The following is a 14,176-nucleotide window of genomic DNA, read 5'->3' on the forward strand; positions in this document are numbered from 1 at the left end:
GGGAGGGAGGTAGGAAAGAGAGAGAGAGAGAGAGAAAGAGAGAGTTAGAGTTTTGTCTTGGTTTTTTTTTATGTGTGTTGATGAGTGAGTGAGTGATTGATGAGTGAGTGATGAGTGAGTGAGTGAGTGAGTGTTGTTTCTGTGTGTGTGTGTATTTGTCTGTGTGTGTTTGTTTTTCTGTGTGTGTGTTTTTCTTTTCTGTGTGTGTGTGTTTGTTTTTCTTTGTGTTTGTGTGTGTGGTTGGTCTTGATCTACTTATTACATACACATTGCAAAAACATTGCAAACCTGTACGACCAGCCGTGGTGTGTGCGTTACAAGGCTACAGAAACCGTTATCAAATCGATACGCAAATCCCTAATTGAGTCCCAATTAAATGTGCAATTTGCCGCTTGCATCAGAGCGCACACTGTAGGCTGATACAGTGCATTTGTTCAACAACAGCCGTTAACAAAGATACGCATGATCTGATGGGATGTGAGCACAACAAACTCAGCAATAAACGACAATATAGATACAGGTTGAACGGTCGGAAGGCAGGCGTGAGAGAGAGAGAGAGAGAGAGAGAAGAGAGAGAAGAGAGAGAGGGAGGGAGGGGGAGGGGGGGAGAGAGAGAGAAGAAATAGAGAAGAGAGAGAGAGAGAGAGGGATGGGTTAGCAGGAGAGTGACAGTGGCGGCTGACTATAGGTAATCCTCTTTGGACCACTCCTTCCTGAAGCTCTTCTTTGAGCAATCCCTTGACATGACCTTATGAGTTTCTCCTCAAACTGCCGCAGGTGGTTAACTACAACTCTCCACAATAAATGTATCTTATTCATCATGAAGGGATTCAGGAGAAGTGGATTATGCACAGGTTACTTTTCAAGATAGATATCCACTATTTCATCTGGCATTCGGAAATAAGCAGTGGAAACACGTGGTGTACAGAATGCAGGTTTGTTTTTGTTATTGTTTCTTGTCTCTTGCAGCTACAATGTATGACAGCATGAGGATATTTTATTGTAATCAATGTATTTTATGCTCCATCAATTATTCAATTGGATGATCCCATGTTTCATGGCCCTTTTTTTTGATTGTGCAAGGACAATACATTGCGAATAGCTGACTTGTTGCGAATACATCTTTACATCTAATAGGTTTATGTTGCGGTAGTTAGCCATCTGCCTTGCATCAAATAGACAACTAACAGCAAGTCCTGTCAAGAACTTTGAGTCATCATCAACATCTAAATACAACTATTTAGATACTCCAAGTGCACTCACTAGCCAGGCAGAAAAAATACCAGCAGCTATTCTCCTGATCACCATGGCTGGTCAAACGTGGAACATGTGTGGATGACTTTCCATTATTCACTTAAACTTAAACTTGGTTGTGCATTTGTGAACACATATGTACTAGTCGTGGGACAGTGGAGTACATGAGTGTGTGTCAGGGGGGAGCGGGGGGGGGGGGGGGGGGGGGGTTGTTGAAAGGGCCAACGTTAATACAGCCAGAAGGCCAGAAAGTTTATCTCTGAGAATTAGACAGCTCAGGGGTTGACCTGCAACCCCGCTCAGTTGCAAGCAAAAGCCCCCAAGGCTTGTTGTGTAGGCAGTAGGCACGTGGATCGGCCCCAGATACACTGACATGTACAAGTTCTACAATTAAATTTGTATGTATTTGCTATGTATTGTTATTATTTATGCCAGTGTTGGGGACAGGATTTATGTATAGAGTTGAAAATGAGTTGTATAGAGTTGAGGTATAAGGGTAAAAAAGGTCCATATAAATAACATCAAAGCATTTAAAAAATGAACTCCAATGTATGTTCATCATTAATGTTCTTTCCTCTTTAATGGTCCTTTTCGTTAACCTAATCTGTAATACATTGTGCACTCTGCTACATAGCTTGTCAATTGCAAAAAACATAAAGAACTGCTGTCTAATGCCATGTCTTTTAGGGTGTTAATTTAGCAAATGTATTAATATACGATATATGTACCTATGTTGGTATGCTACATACAATGATAATGTCTCCCCTTTTTCTTCTCAGCCTACTTGATCTTCTGAGCTAAGACCTACAGCATTGAAGGGTCAGCTAAAGGTCATCATCATGGTGACCTTTGCAGAGACTAAGATGGTCTCCCCCATGGAGCTTTGCGAGCCGACCTGCCATATCATCCCGCTGTCCCCAGGGCTTCGGCGGAAAAGATGATGGTGCAAAAAGCTGTGAAACACATCATCATCCAGAAGGAGCTTAATGTCCAGGTAAATAAAAACAACAACAAACACAACCTCACATAAATAGATGGACAGCCACAGACCTCACTTTAAACCATTTAGGGAAAATATCAAGCCCTGTGATTCCTGTTTGGTGTGTCTGTGTCCGATTTGTAAATGTATGACTCTACAGCTTAAACCTGCACTCACATGTTTTCCAATGAGCAGCCTCTAGTGGCTCATTGTTATAGCTATAGTAGTAAATATATAGTAGCTATATATTTGGAAAGATCTGAATAAAACCATTTAAAAAGAAAAATCCCTGAACGGATTGCACCCCGGATGGGCGCTGTATTCTCGAGAAAGTGTTCCAGTCATGTAGCTGCTTTTGAAAACGTCATTGGACTGTCGCCCTCTGAGGCCGTTAGTGAGCACGTGCTCCCGCTCTGCGGTGGGCGTGGAGCCCGCGCCCAAGATGTTCGTGACCGACCGCCTACATCGAGGCCATCACCGGCAGATCCGCGACAAGGCCTCGCGCGGCTCCAAGCGGCGCTCCTCCGCGGTCCGCGTGTTCCCCGTCCCCCAGAGCTCCTCCAGCCCGCACGCCAGCCCGCTGGCGGCGGCTACGTCAGCGATGCAGACTTCTTTGTGCGCTGGGGCACGCGGTGCGCAGCGTCTTCATCCCGACCCTGAGGCACACCTTCAAGTCCGGGGACCTGGAGAAGCTGTACCAGCAGCACCCTGTCCCCCAGCGCCGCAGCTCGCTGGCCGTCGCCAACGTCATCGACGCCGTGGCCAAGCTCCACATCCTGGTGCTGTACCTGCGCTGTGGCGCCGGAGGCCGCCGGACCACCTGCGCGGGTGGCTCACGGCCCTCTTCATGGCGCTCGCCGTGACCCTGTGCGTGGTGGTGATGACCTGCAAGGCCTCCATATCGCCGCGGTGGCTCCGTTACGACGCCGGCCTGCCAGCTGGCTGTCCCAGACCACGCAGGGGCTGGGGGGGCTGGGGTACGGGCTGGAGCGGGACCCCTCGGGGTATGTGCTCTCACGCTGTTCGCCACGTACACTCTGCTGCCGCTGCCCCTGCTGTGGGCCATGTGCGCCGGCGCCCTGACGTCGGCACTGCACCTGGGGGCGGAGGCGGTGCACTGCTACCACGACGCCCTGCTTCTGAGACAGGTGGGGGTCCTCTGGAGGGACAGTGGTGCTCCGTGTCGTCTTTTGATTTAGTTCTACTCTACTCTGAAGGCTTCGTTATGGTTCCACGTTGACGCAACCAAGGGGTCTACGGAACCATTACGTCCAAGGGCCTGACGGAGCCTCCCAGAAAATGTTAACCTTGTCGAGGCGCCGCAGCAGCAAGGGCTGTGATTGGTCCGCTCACTAAAACCTGACGCAGAACCAAATCAGGTGCACGACTGCGTCGAAGCGTCTGCGTGGTCATTGCGTCGCGTCGACATGGAACCATAACTGAGACTTTAGATCCCCTCCTGCAGCAGGTGGCGAAAGGCAAAAGGTCTGCACACAGATTTATTCTGGTGACATACAGAAATTGAACTTTGGATCCCATCTAGATCAGTTGTTCATCATTCAGACGGAGTACTGTTATGGATTAGCGACTGTGTTTTTATTGTTATCCCACACAGGTGTTTGCCAAAGGCCTGCTTTACTTTGGGATGAACACAGCAGGCTTATTCATCCACTATCTGACAGACCGTTCCCACGGCAGGTTTTTCTGAGACCCGTCGTTGCATCGAGGCCCGCCTCCGCCTGGAGACCGAGAACCAGAGACAGGTAGGTGGGAGGCCCCGCCTGGGGACCTACCTAATAATAGGTCCATGATTATCTATCACTTACCGACTTGGACATTCAGTCGCTGTATGTTCTGTCTGATCTGAACCAGGAGCTCTGGTGCTGTCCACCTGCCTTGCCTTCCTTTGTTGCCTTGGAGATGATAGCTGATATGAGCACTTTAGAGGCTGAAGCTCACTACACAGGAATTTCACACAAAGATCTATATCCACCAGTACAAAGATGTCAGTATATTTACACACACGACAAACAAACAAACGAATCCACGCTCAAAAACGACCACACACACATGCACAAACACGCACACACAGTAGCACACAGTAGCACACGGTTATACACACTGATGGACACACACGTGCACAAACACTTACTCATACCACTGTACGCACATGTGCATAAACACACACATACAAACACACATGCACATTATTTTTCTCTCTCTCTCCTCTCTCTCTCTGTCCTCGTCTCTCTCTCTGTCTCTCTCTCTCTCTCTCTCTCTCTCTCTCTCTCTCTCTCTCTCTCTCTCTCTCTCTCTCCTCTCTCTCTCTCTGTGAATACACGCACATTCATTCAAACACACAAAACACACACACGCACAATCACACACACGCACATACACACAGACACACACATACACACACACTCACATTAATGAAGTCTCTGTTCTCCGCAGTATCCTTTTTGCTGATATCAAGGGCTTCACCCTGTTATCCATGAACCTCTCTGCTCAGGAGCTGGTCAAAGTACTCAATGAACTGTTTGGCCGCTTCGATCGGCTGGCAGAGGTATGGATACGGCTCTTTACATCGGGTTGCATAGCTTAGTTATGGGAAGACCAGTTGAGGTCCTTTTAATTAAGTGGGCAACAAGCTTATAATATGATTATAAAATAAGGATATAAAAAAATCGGGAATCCAGTTAATTGAAGGCATGCTTAAATATGTTTATAAAAAAAGTGAGAGAACTTCAACATAAGAAAATGGTTTCCTATTAGATACCGCACTCAAATGTAATCAGTTCATTTCAACAAATTAAAAATTACATTTAGGCCTCACCAGATCAGCCTTATCAATGCTTTGCTGGTTTCTTTGTATCTTTGAACAGGAAAACCATTGTATGAGGATAAAGATCCTGGGAGACTGTTACTACTGTGTGTCCGGGGTGCCTGAGCCCAGCGTGGCCACGCCCGCTACTGCGTGGAAATGGGCCTGGCCATGATCAGCACCATCCGGTAAGGCCCTCTCCCATCGGCTACATCCAGAACCATGACGAGAAGTCATGGTCATCCTCTTTAACTCCACCTAATTTGTCTTGAACATATGAAAGAACAGGATCTGAATCGTCTGTGCATGTCTATCTATTTGCCGAAGTGATGGTTAGCAATAGTGTTGTAAAGATAACAAATGAAACATCATCTCTTAGCATCTTTCTTAGCTGCTGATGGCTCTTATCTTTATTTCTGTAGCCTGGTAACACTTCGCCTCAGACACATGCTTAAAGGAAATTTAAAAAGTTGGGACGTCACCCTTTGTCTCTTAATCAACACACGTATTCCTCAATTTTCCCGCTCAGGCTCGTGAAGCAGCAGCTCAAACACGACGTGGACATGCGGATCGGGATCCACTCGGGCTCGGTGCTGTGCGGGGTGCTGGGCCTGCAGAAGTGGCAGTTTGACGTCTGGTCCTGGGACGTGGGCATCGCCAACATGCTGGAGGCTGGAGGCATCCCTGGGTGGGTTAGGCACCGGAGGGCCGGGCCTTGTGTCCGTAACAAGTTGGTCACTGTGAAAGATGACTCCTATTGCTGTGTTCTGTAGATTGATGTTATGCAGTATAGTTTGAGTGTAGTGATATTTCATTCAGTGATTCCATTTAATATGTTGAGGATTTAAATTATTTGAAGCAAATGTTCATCAGGTTGAAATTGCGTGGCTGAGGACAACCACAGCTGTAAAGGTTAATGGTCTCGGCCTTGGATCGGACTTGATTCACCAATGAGTTGATTTGGACTCCAGCAAGGTAGTCTCAACTCCAGCCCTGCGTACAACAACATCAGAGTAGGCATACAAAAATCTGAGGAGAAAAAACGGCATAATTAGTTTTTATATTCATAGTTGTATGTGGGGTGTCAGACTTACACTCAGTCAGACTGATTGGACTCTGGGAATGGGTTTTGCTGCACACCTGGGGCATTTGGATTGAGAGATCAACGTGCACAGGTTAAACCAGCCATCACCACACACACTCAGAGTGAGATCTCTTGCATGGCAACATGGAGCACCAGGCCACGTTACACTGGCTGTGTAGCATTGTGTGTAACATTGCGCGTGCTGCCCGCCACCTAGATGGCTCCCCCTAGGTGACTTTAACGGGGGTCCCCCAGATCTCTCACTGAGTGTGTGGTGATGGCTGCTGTACCCTGTGCACGTTTATTACTCAATGCGCAACGGGTGGGCAGCCTTACCCAGCCCCAGGCTCCAATCAGTCTGACTTAGGCTAGGTGAGGCTGCCTGAACGAGCCATCATTCACACACTCCCACATTGTAGTTGCCACAATAACTTTGGGGGGACTCTAGATGCTAAACTAGGCCACTAGGCCCCTTATAGTTAAGCAGACACTTCCTATTGCTTTGAGCAATCATGTTGCTGGAGGCAGCAATCTATATGCGCATGGCTAACAGTGGCCACAAATGCGCCACAGTAGAATACTTTTTCCTGAAGGGAAACCAACATTCTTATCAAAGGTTTCTGTAAAGGTTTCAAATAACCCCCTTATGTTATTGGCCACTGTAGAAATAAATGTATGTACACCAATGTAGAAATCGCCTTCTGGAAGGTGATTCCGCCCCGCTCAGTGTTTGGTGTCCGGCCCAGGCCCTTTGCCCCCAAGATATTCTGCTATTACATAATGTGTCTGATGGATACGAGATTTGGTTTATTATGAACCACAACCTTAAGGGAGTTCAACCTCCCTGATCTACACAGACTCACCTTGGCATCCTTTAACAAGATACCCAACCAATACTTTCTCCTGAGTGTCTTGTATCTATTCCTCAATGTATGTCGCCTTGGACAACAAAACCACCTCATACTAAATGAGTGATTTTATGCCAGGTTTTGTTAATGTATTTGTATGCTTTATCATGCTATTCATGCTACCACATCATCCTCCACCCTGCTCCTCTCCCTCTCCCGTCCAGACGCATCACATCTCCCGGGCCACGCTGGACTGCCTGGACGGGGTCTACCAGACCGAGCTGGGACACGGAGCGGACAGGAGCGAGTTTCTTCGAAAGCACAAGATCGACACCTTCCTGGTCTGTCCTAAAGAAAATGGGACCCCCCTCGAACAAACGGAGCGCACCAAAACCGCTAAGGCGAGCCGCACGTGGAACCCTGAGCTGCCCTTTGGGAACATCACCGATATGAACTGTGTAGGTAGCAGGCAGGACATCATGCAGATGGGAAAGAGTCATGCATTGTGTTCAGTTATTCGATATGGATTCAGGTCCAACTGTCTTTATTATGGGGTTTGTTTTTCCACTGTGCTCCTGTGTTGATTAATGGGTAACACTACCTGTCAGTCAAATATTTACTTGTTGCAGTGCTGTTGTGGGAACATATGAGGGAAGCTCTTTGATTTATCGATCAAAGTCAGTTCAAATACATTTATATACAGAGTAGAGGCAACATGACATCCATAACTGACAAATGAATTTGGAAGGTGGTGCTTGTATCCCTTTGATTACCCTAATATGTTTTCCATGTCAATCTTCGGATTGGCCCGGTTAATTCAATATATTCACTCTACACATCAGCCAAGAATTTCATCTAGAGTTTCATTCCATCATCCAACACAATTGGATCTAATGTTCTGACATGAACCCATGATGAAGGCCTCTGAACCCTCGCTCCAGATCCTGGCCTCCTTCACCAATGGATCCCTGGCCCAGCTGCCCAACCCGCGCCAGTCCACCGCAAAGGAGATCAACAGGCGCATCCAGCACGCCATCCAGGTGCGAAGCGGCGACCGCATGCACCAGGAGCACATCGCCCCTTCACGCTGGTCTTCAAGGACACACACATCGAGAGCAAGGTAAGGCCAGAGCTGTTACATAGAGATAGAGGTATACCACTCCTGTTGACTGTCATGTGACAGGGAAAAACACTGCAGTACCAGGCTTGGACACCGGGGGCTGAGTGCTGGGCAGTGTAGACAAGCACTGGGGTGATGGAGCTAAATGCTATAAAATGAGAGTCTCTGTCTATTCCAGCTGTGAATAGGCTACGCCATGCGACTGTACACACTTCGGGTGATTGTGAACAAAGAATTATTTGCAGATCGATGGGTGTGATATGAACCTCATTTTTGGAGCAGTCTTACTAGCAGTAAGGCTACAGGGGGGAGGTGGAGAGATCGGTGGGGGCTCCATTCTGTACTTATCGATCAGCCTGAGATGGCCTACAAGAAGCCAGTGTGATGGAGTTTCATTGCTTCATTATGGCATTTTCACGATTGTTAATTATTATGAATTACTTTATTTTATTTATTTTATTTTATTTTATATATATTTTTTGATTATTTTGTTAACTATTATTATTTTTGTATGAAATGTTCTATTTAGGTAACAATTAATTGAATTGTAAAAAAGTTCATTTTGTGGGAATATTTTGTGTGCTTTGAGTTTCAGTTGTGTCTTTGTCAATACGTGCTCATGTTCGTTCTTCCCCCCAGTTCTCCCAGATGAGAGATGAAATGTTCAACTCCAACTTGGTTTGCTCCTTCATCATGCTCCTCTTCCTCATGGCTGCCCAGGCCCTTATCCCCGCCCCCAGGTAGACAGACAGCCGCACTGACCAATCAGCGTATTCATTGTTCTTGTGTGTATCGATACTTGTTAAGCACTTTGAATTGCCGTTATGCTCAAACAACATCTCTGTAAACAATAATATTAATATTACTACTGAATATTAAGTTATGTTGAAGTAAATTAAAGTGTACCCTTATCATTATCTCTACACTTCCAAACAACATCCCTTTGTGTGTGAACGTTTATATAAAAAATCATCCTTGTGTGTAAAACTATTTAAATTATGATTAAAATCGCACTCTTTAAGGTTCAGCCCTTCCAATTTAGCATGCTGCACAACTGTGACAAAAAGTAGTGTAGCTCGGCTGGCTGGGTGGTGTGAGTGGGAGGGTGAGAGAGAGTGTCGATAGTAAGATTCAAGTAAACAAAGACAGAGGTATGCGCTGCCCAGCATTTTCAATTTGTAGAATAAATAGTTATGGGTTAGTACAACATTATTGATATAACGATCGATCAGCATTGACTACAGCTATGTCTTGGTCATTTAAAGCTGAGCTAGTTGAAATGTAATGTATTGCAGATTTAAAAATGATAAGGCACAGAATGCAATTTATTTTGTTTGAAGAGGGCTCTAAAACACATTCTGTCGTATGGACAGTAGCTTTAAGACTACATGGATCTAGCTTATTGCTCAGACTCTGTAGCAGTGTAATAAAGAGTCTGGTTAATTTTTTTCAGCAAGCCTTGCTTTTTGAGGCTGGGCGGTGTTTGGAGAGGGAGGGCTGAGGAGCACAGTGCTTTTTTTCCCTCCAAAATTGACTTGTAGCTCGCTTGTAAATAACATCCTGCATATTGAATCTTGTTTGTATTTATTTCCTCCATGCTCCACCTCCTACTCCTTTGCTGTGCAGGCAGTACCCAGCCGTTCTCCAGTTCTCCCTCTTCCTGCTGGCCTACCTCCTGCTGCTCCTGCTGGCCCTGGCCGAGGAGTTCAGCCGGGCCCCCTGGGCCCTACAGCAGGCCTGCTGCTGGATCCACGAGAACAACAGCGCCCGCAACCTGCTCACGCTCGCCGCCATCGCCATCCACTTTGGCCTGGCCTCCTTCGACATGGTGGTGAGAGAGTGTGGTGTGCTTGTTGGTCTGCCCCACAAATGTTGGAATTTAGTTTGCAAAGATGTTATAAGAGAATTCTCGATTTGAAACAGGGAGGCATTTTATTACTTGAGATAGGTCAGGGAGTTGACATAAAAAGATATAGAGTTTTCTTATGTTTGCTTGCTTTGTTTTGTTTTGTGTGTTATTTCAGATGTGGTGCATTATAAGGGATAAGGAGCCAGCATTGGCTGAGGTCACAGACAGAAACAGCCCTGCTTCCCCCAACCAACAACCACTTAGCCTTTGCACTTACCCAGAGGTAAGTCTTCAGGCACAATAACAGAACCCTGTTTGGATGTGTCTTTGGGACTATTACTGTAATTGCCTATCACAATAAAATAATCTCTCATTTTTGAATAACTAATGTTTATTTTGAGACAATCTACGTCATAAAAAAAAAAAAAAAAAAGTAATACATCAGGAGTACAATTGCTGTTTTTGGGGGTTGATCTTTGTTTCAAGTCCAATTTTGAATATGTGAAGTATAACTTTAACTCGTCAAATATTAATCAAAAAGGTATTCCGACCTCAATAATTGAAAAAATACACAGTTCATATTCATTTTGATTCTTCTCCCACTCCCTCCCTCCCTCCTGCTCGACTGACCGGACAGTTCTTCGTGTTGAGCGGGGTGATCGCCATGGTGACTGCGCAGTATTCCTGCGTCTCAACTCCCAGCTGAAGCTGGCAATGTTGCTGCTGGCTATGGCTGCAAACTGTTGTCTAATTCACCTGGCCTTCAACATGCTCAGCCAAGACACACTGCACAGGTCAGTGGCAGCCGATGGTTTCAATCAAGTTTCAGTTTAAGTGTTTTGGAATAACATAATTCCCTTTTGGGAATAACATCAGTGGAACTGACAGAGTGGTTGAGTTGAAATGGAGTACCAACTGACAAGACACAAACTATTTATTTTAGTCTAGGTTAATTTTCTTACAATTCTTATAATCACAAATATAGCATAATACTTCTTCTGACTACTTTTATACCCTCCATCCTTGCCTACTCTTCTAAATGACAGGTCTAGCTACCTGCGGAGAAAAGGAATCTCAATTCTTCTCATGGCCATGTTTCTGGTCGCAATTTCCTACAATGGACGGCAGGTATTGTTGGATTCTGTTTCAAACTTGCTTTGATTGATCAAGATTCTCTTTTATTTGTTACTAAAAACGTCACAGACTTTCAATATATAACTTAATATACTTATGATGATGATGATGATGATGATGATGATGATGATGATGATGATGATTATGATGATGATGATGATGATGATGATGATGATATTGATGATGATGGTGATAATGATTATGACACTGTTATATCATAAAACAGCTAGAACCATGTGAGTATATCCACAGTTGAAGTCTTTCTTTCTTTCTTTTTTCTTCTTCTTCTTCTTCTTCTTCTTCTTCTTCTTCTTCTTCTTCTTCTTCTTCTTCTTCTTCTTCTTCTTCTTGTGTCTCAACATTCTCTAGTGGGAGGCCACGGCCAGGCTGGACTTCCTGTGGCGCCTGCAAGCCCAACAGGAAGTAGAGGACATGAGGGAGTTACGTGAACACAATGCGTGTTTGCTACACAACATTTTACCAGCACACGTGGCCCAACATTTTTTGGAGAGAGGCAAGAATGACAAGGTACACAAACAACACTGCAACCATGACCTTCCCTTCCCCATTGCCATTGAGCTACAACCCATACACCTCATTCAAGCTGGCTTCAAACACGATGTATCTCAGTCAAGGGTCTTAATTGGACCATGCAGGAGCTCTACTCCCAGTCCTACGATGAAGTGGGCGTGATGTTCGCCTCCATTGCTGGCTTCAACGACTACTACGAGCAAAAAGAGATCAAACACGAAGGGGTGGACTGCCTGCGACTGCTGAACGAGATCATCGCTGGCTTTGACGAGGTGAACAAACGCCTTGGGGTCAAACCCCGAAGGTGGTTCAGGCTGTGGGGCTGCATAGCAGGTTGACTGCAGGGTCACATCACCAATAGAGGGACACGGACAACGATAAACCAAACTGACCCTGATTATAACTAGGGTCTATGGCCTCATGCATTGCTAGACTTCGCCATATGTGTATCAGTGTGTGTGTGTGTGTGTGTGTATGTGTGTGGTGTGTGTGTGTGTGTGTGTGTGTGTGTGGGTGTGTGTGTGTGTGTGTGTGTGTGTGTGTGTGTGTGTGTGTGTGTGTGTGTGTGTGTGTGTGGTAAAAGAGAGGCCTTCATTGCGGCAGTTCTGAGATACATTTAGAGATCATATAAGGTGTTAATTTCAGTACAAATACCCGTTGTTGCTAATTCAACATATACCATTCCCTCTCCACTCATCGTTCATCTATAGACATTAATGGGGTTTCCTTCCTGATGTTCTAAGTTCATCTTTGTTTGCTCTCGTTCGTTTCATTTGTTCAAATGCATGACTCGTGTTTGTCTACTGACTAGTTGCTGGAGGAGTCCTACTTCCACTTTGTGGAGAAGATAAAGACCATCGGCAGCTGTTACATGGCTGCCTCTGGTCTGGCGCCAGACAAACAGGTGGGATCACCAGCCTTCAGTGAAATAATGCATTGACTCGTCATTGAAGGTCACCTAAACATTTTCATATATTTCGCTTTCGTCTTTCTCTTTTGTTTCACAACACATTGGTACACTTGCAACACACACACACACACACACACACACACACACACACACACACACAACACACACACACACACACACACACACACACACACACACACACACACCACCACACACACACACACACACACACACACTCACTCACTCATAGGGGAGGAGGTATGAATGGAACCACCTGAGTGAGCTGGTTCTATTCGCACTAGCCATGCAGGAGACCTTGAAGGAGATTAACAGGAACGCGGGCAAAAACTTCCAGCTACGTGTGGGTAAGTGGTGGATGACACACACACACACACACACACACATATTGCCTTCATCATCATCTTACAATTTTCCCCAAAAAAAATGAACATCTTGCCTCAGCGCATGACCTCAAGTTGAACCCTGTCTCCATATGCTGCATTGCGGATTGGACCAGGCATCGCCCATGGGCCGGTGATTGCTGGGGTCATCGGGGCCACAAAGCCACAGTACGACATCTGGGGCACCACGGTGAACCTGGCCAGCCGCATGGACAGCACCGGGGTGAACGGCCGCATCCAAGTGCCCGAGGCCACCAAGAAACTACTGGCTGACTGGGGCTTTGTGCTGGAGCTGAGGGGGGAGATTTTCGTCAAGGGGTGAGTTGATAGTGTGAAAATGCGAGGGAAGAACTTGGAGGAAATGAGTTTGGATGTTCACAGTAGCAATGCCTTGTGCAAATGATTATCATTAATGAGGGGGGTTAAATGAGCTTATGCATAGTTTCAGTGCTGTGCAAGTTTATGTGTGTTACGTGTGTTCATTTCGTTTTTATGAGTTTTGTCCCACAAGGGAAATTCCATAGGTAGCAAGGCACATCTGTGAAAATAACAGGAAAAGACAAGCACACAGAACATTAAAAACGCAATGATAAAAGGATCAAATAACATCCAAGCGACTATTTTCTTGTTCGTACCGTTGTAAATATGACTCCATGGTAAATTGAATAGTTACTCATGATTAGACCTTCCAAACGTAATAACTATAAACCTAATGAAAACAAATCGGATCTGCAGGCGAGGGGAGGCTAACTCTCTCGGTGTGCCTGTCCTTTCAGGTGAGCGAGTCCAAGGGGAAGGTCCGCACCTACTTCATCGGCAGCATGCGGAGCAGGAACTCCCACAGCCGCAAAGAGAGACTCAACAAGAGGCGGTCCGGGGCCCGACACACCCTGGCCGAGGTGGTGTTTGGGCTGGTGCAGGCCAGGAACAAGGAGAAGAAGAGGGAGCCTAATCCAAGCCTGACTGTGTCGCCCTGCCTTTCTGACTGCTGAGGGGGTTCTCTCAGGGTGCAAGGGTCAGGGGTCATCTCAATCTGAAAATACCATGTTTAATGGTGTTTTTTTCCCTCTTCCCTACCTCGTATTCCGCCTAAACTGTATTGTCAAGACTTTCTATGGAATAGCACAATTTACCTACTGAAGGGCAGTTCATGGGATGCTGCATTTTAAGTTGAGTGCTGAAGGACGTTTAAAGCAATTTTAATATTGTTATGCCATATCAGTATACTCTTTACCCCAAATG

General features: G+C 45.9%; 1 protein-coding gene and 1 pseudogene across 1 annotated transcript in view; one reads left to right on the forward strand and one right to left on the reverse strand.

Moving 5' to 3' along the window:
* Positions 1-14,176, reverse strand: part of LOC130374793 (protein EFR3 homolog B) — an 89,581-nt gene that overhangs the window by 42,213 nt on the left and 33,192 nt on the right. The window lies entirely within an intron of this gene.
* Positions 2,094-13,926, forward strand: LOC130374792 (adenylate cyclase type 8-like; annotated as a pseudogene).

The sequence above is a fragment of the Gadus chalcogrammus genome, chromosome 21 (genome assembly GCF_026213295.1).
Source record: "Gadus chalcogrammus isolate NIFS_2021 chromosome 21, NIFS_Gcha_1.0, whole genome shotgun sequence".
Classification (NCBI taxonomy): domain Eukaryota; kingdom Metazoa; phylum Chordata; class Actinopteri; order Gadiformes; family Gadidae; genus Gadus; species Gadus chalcogrammus.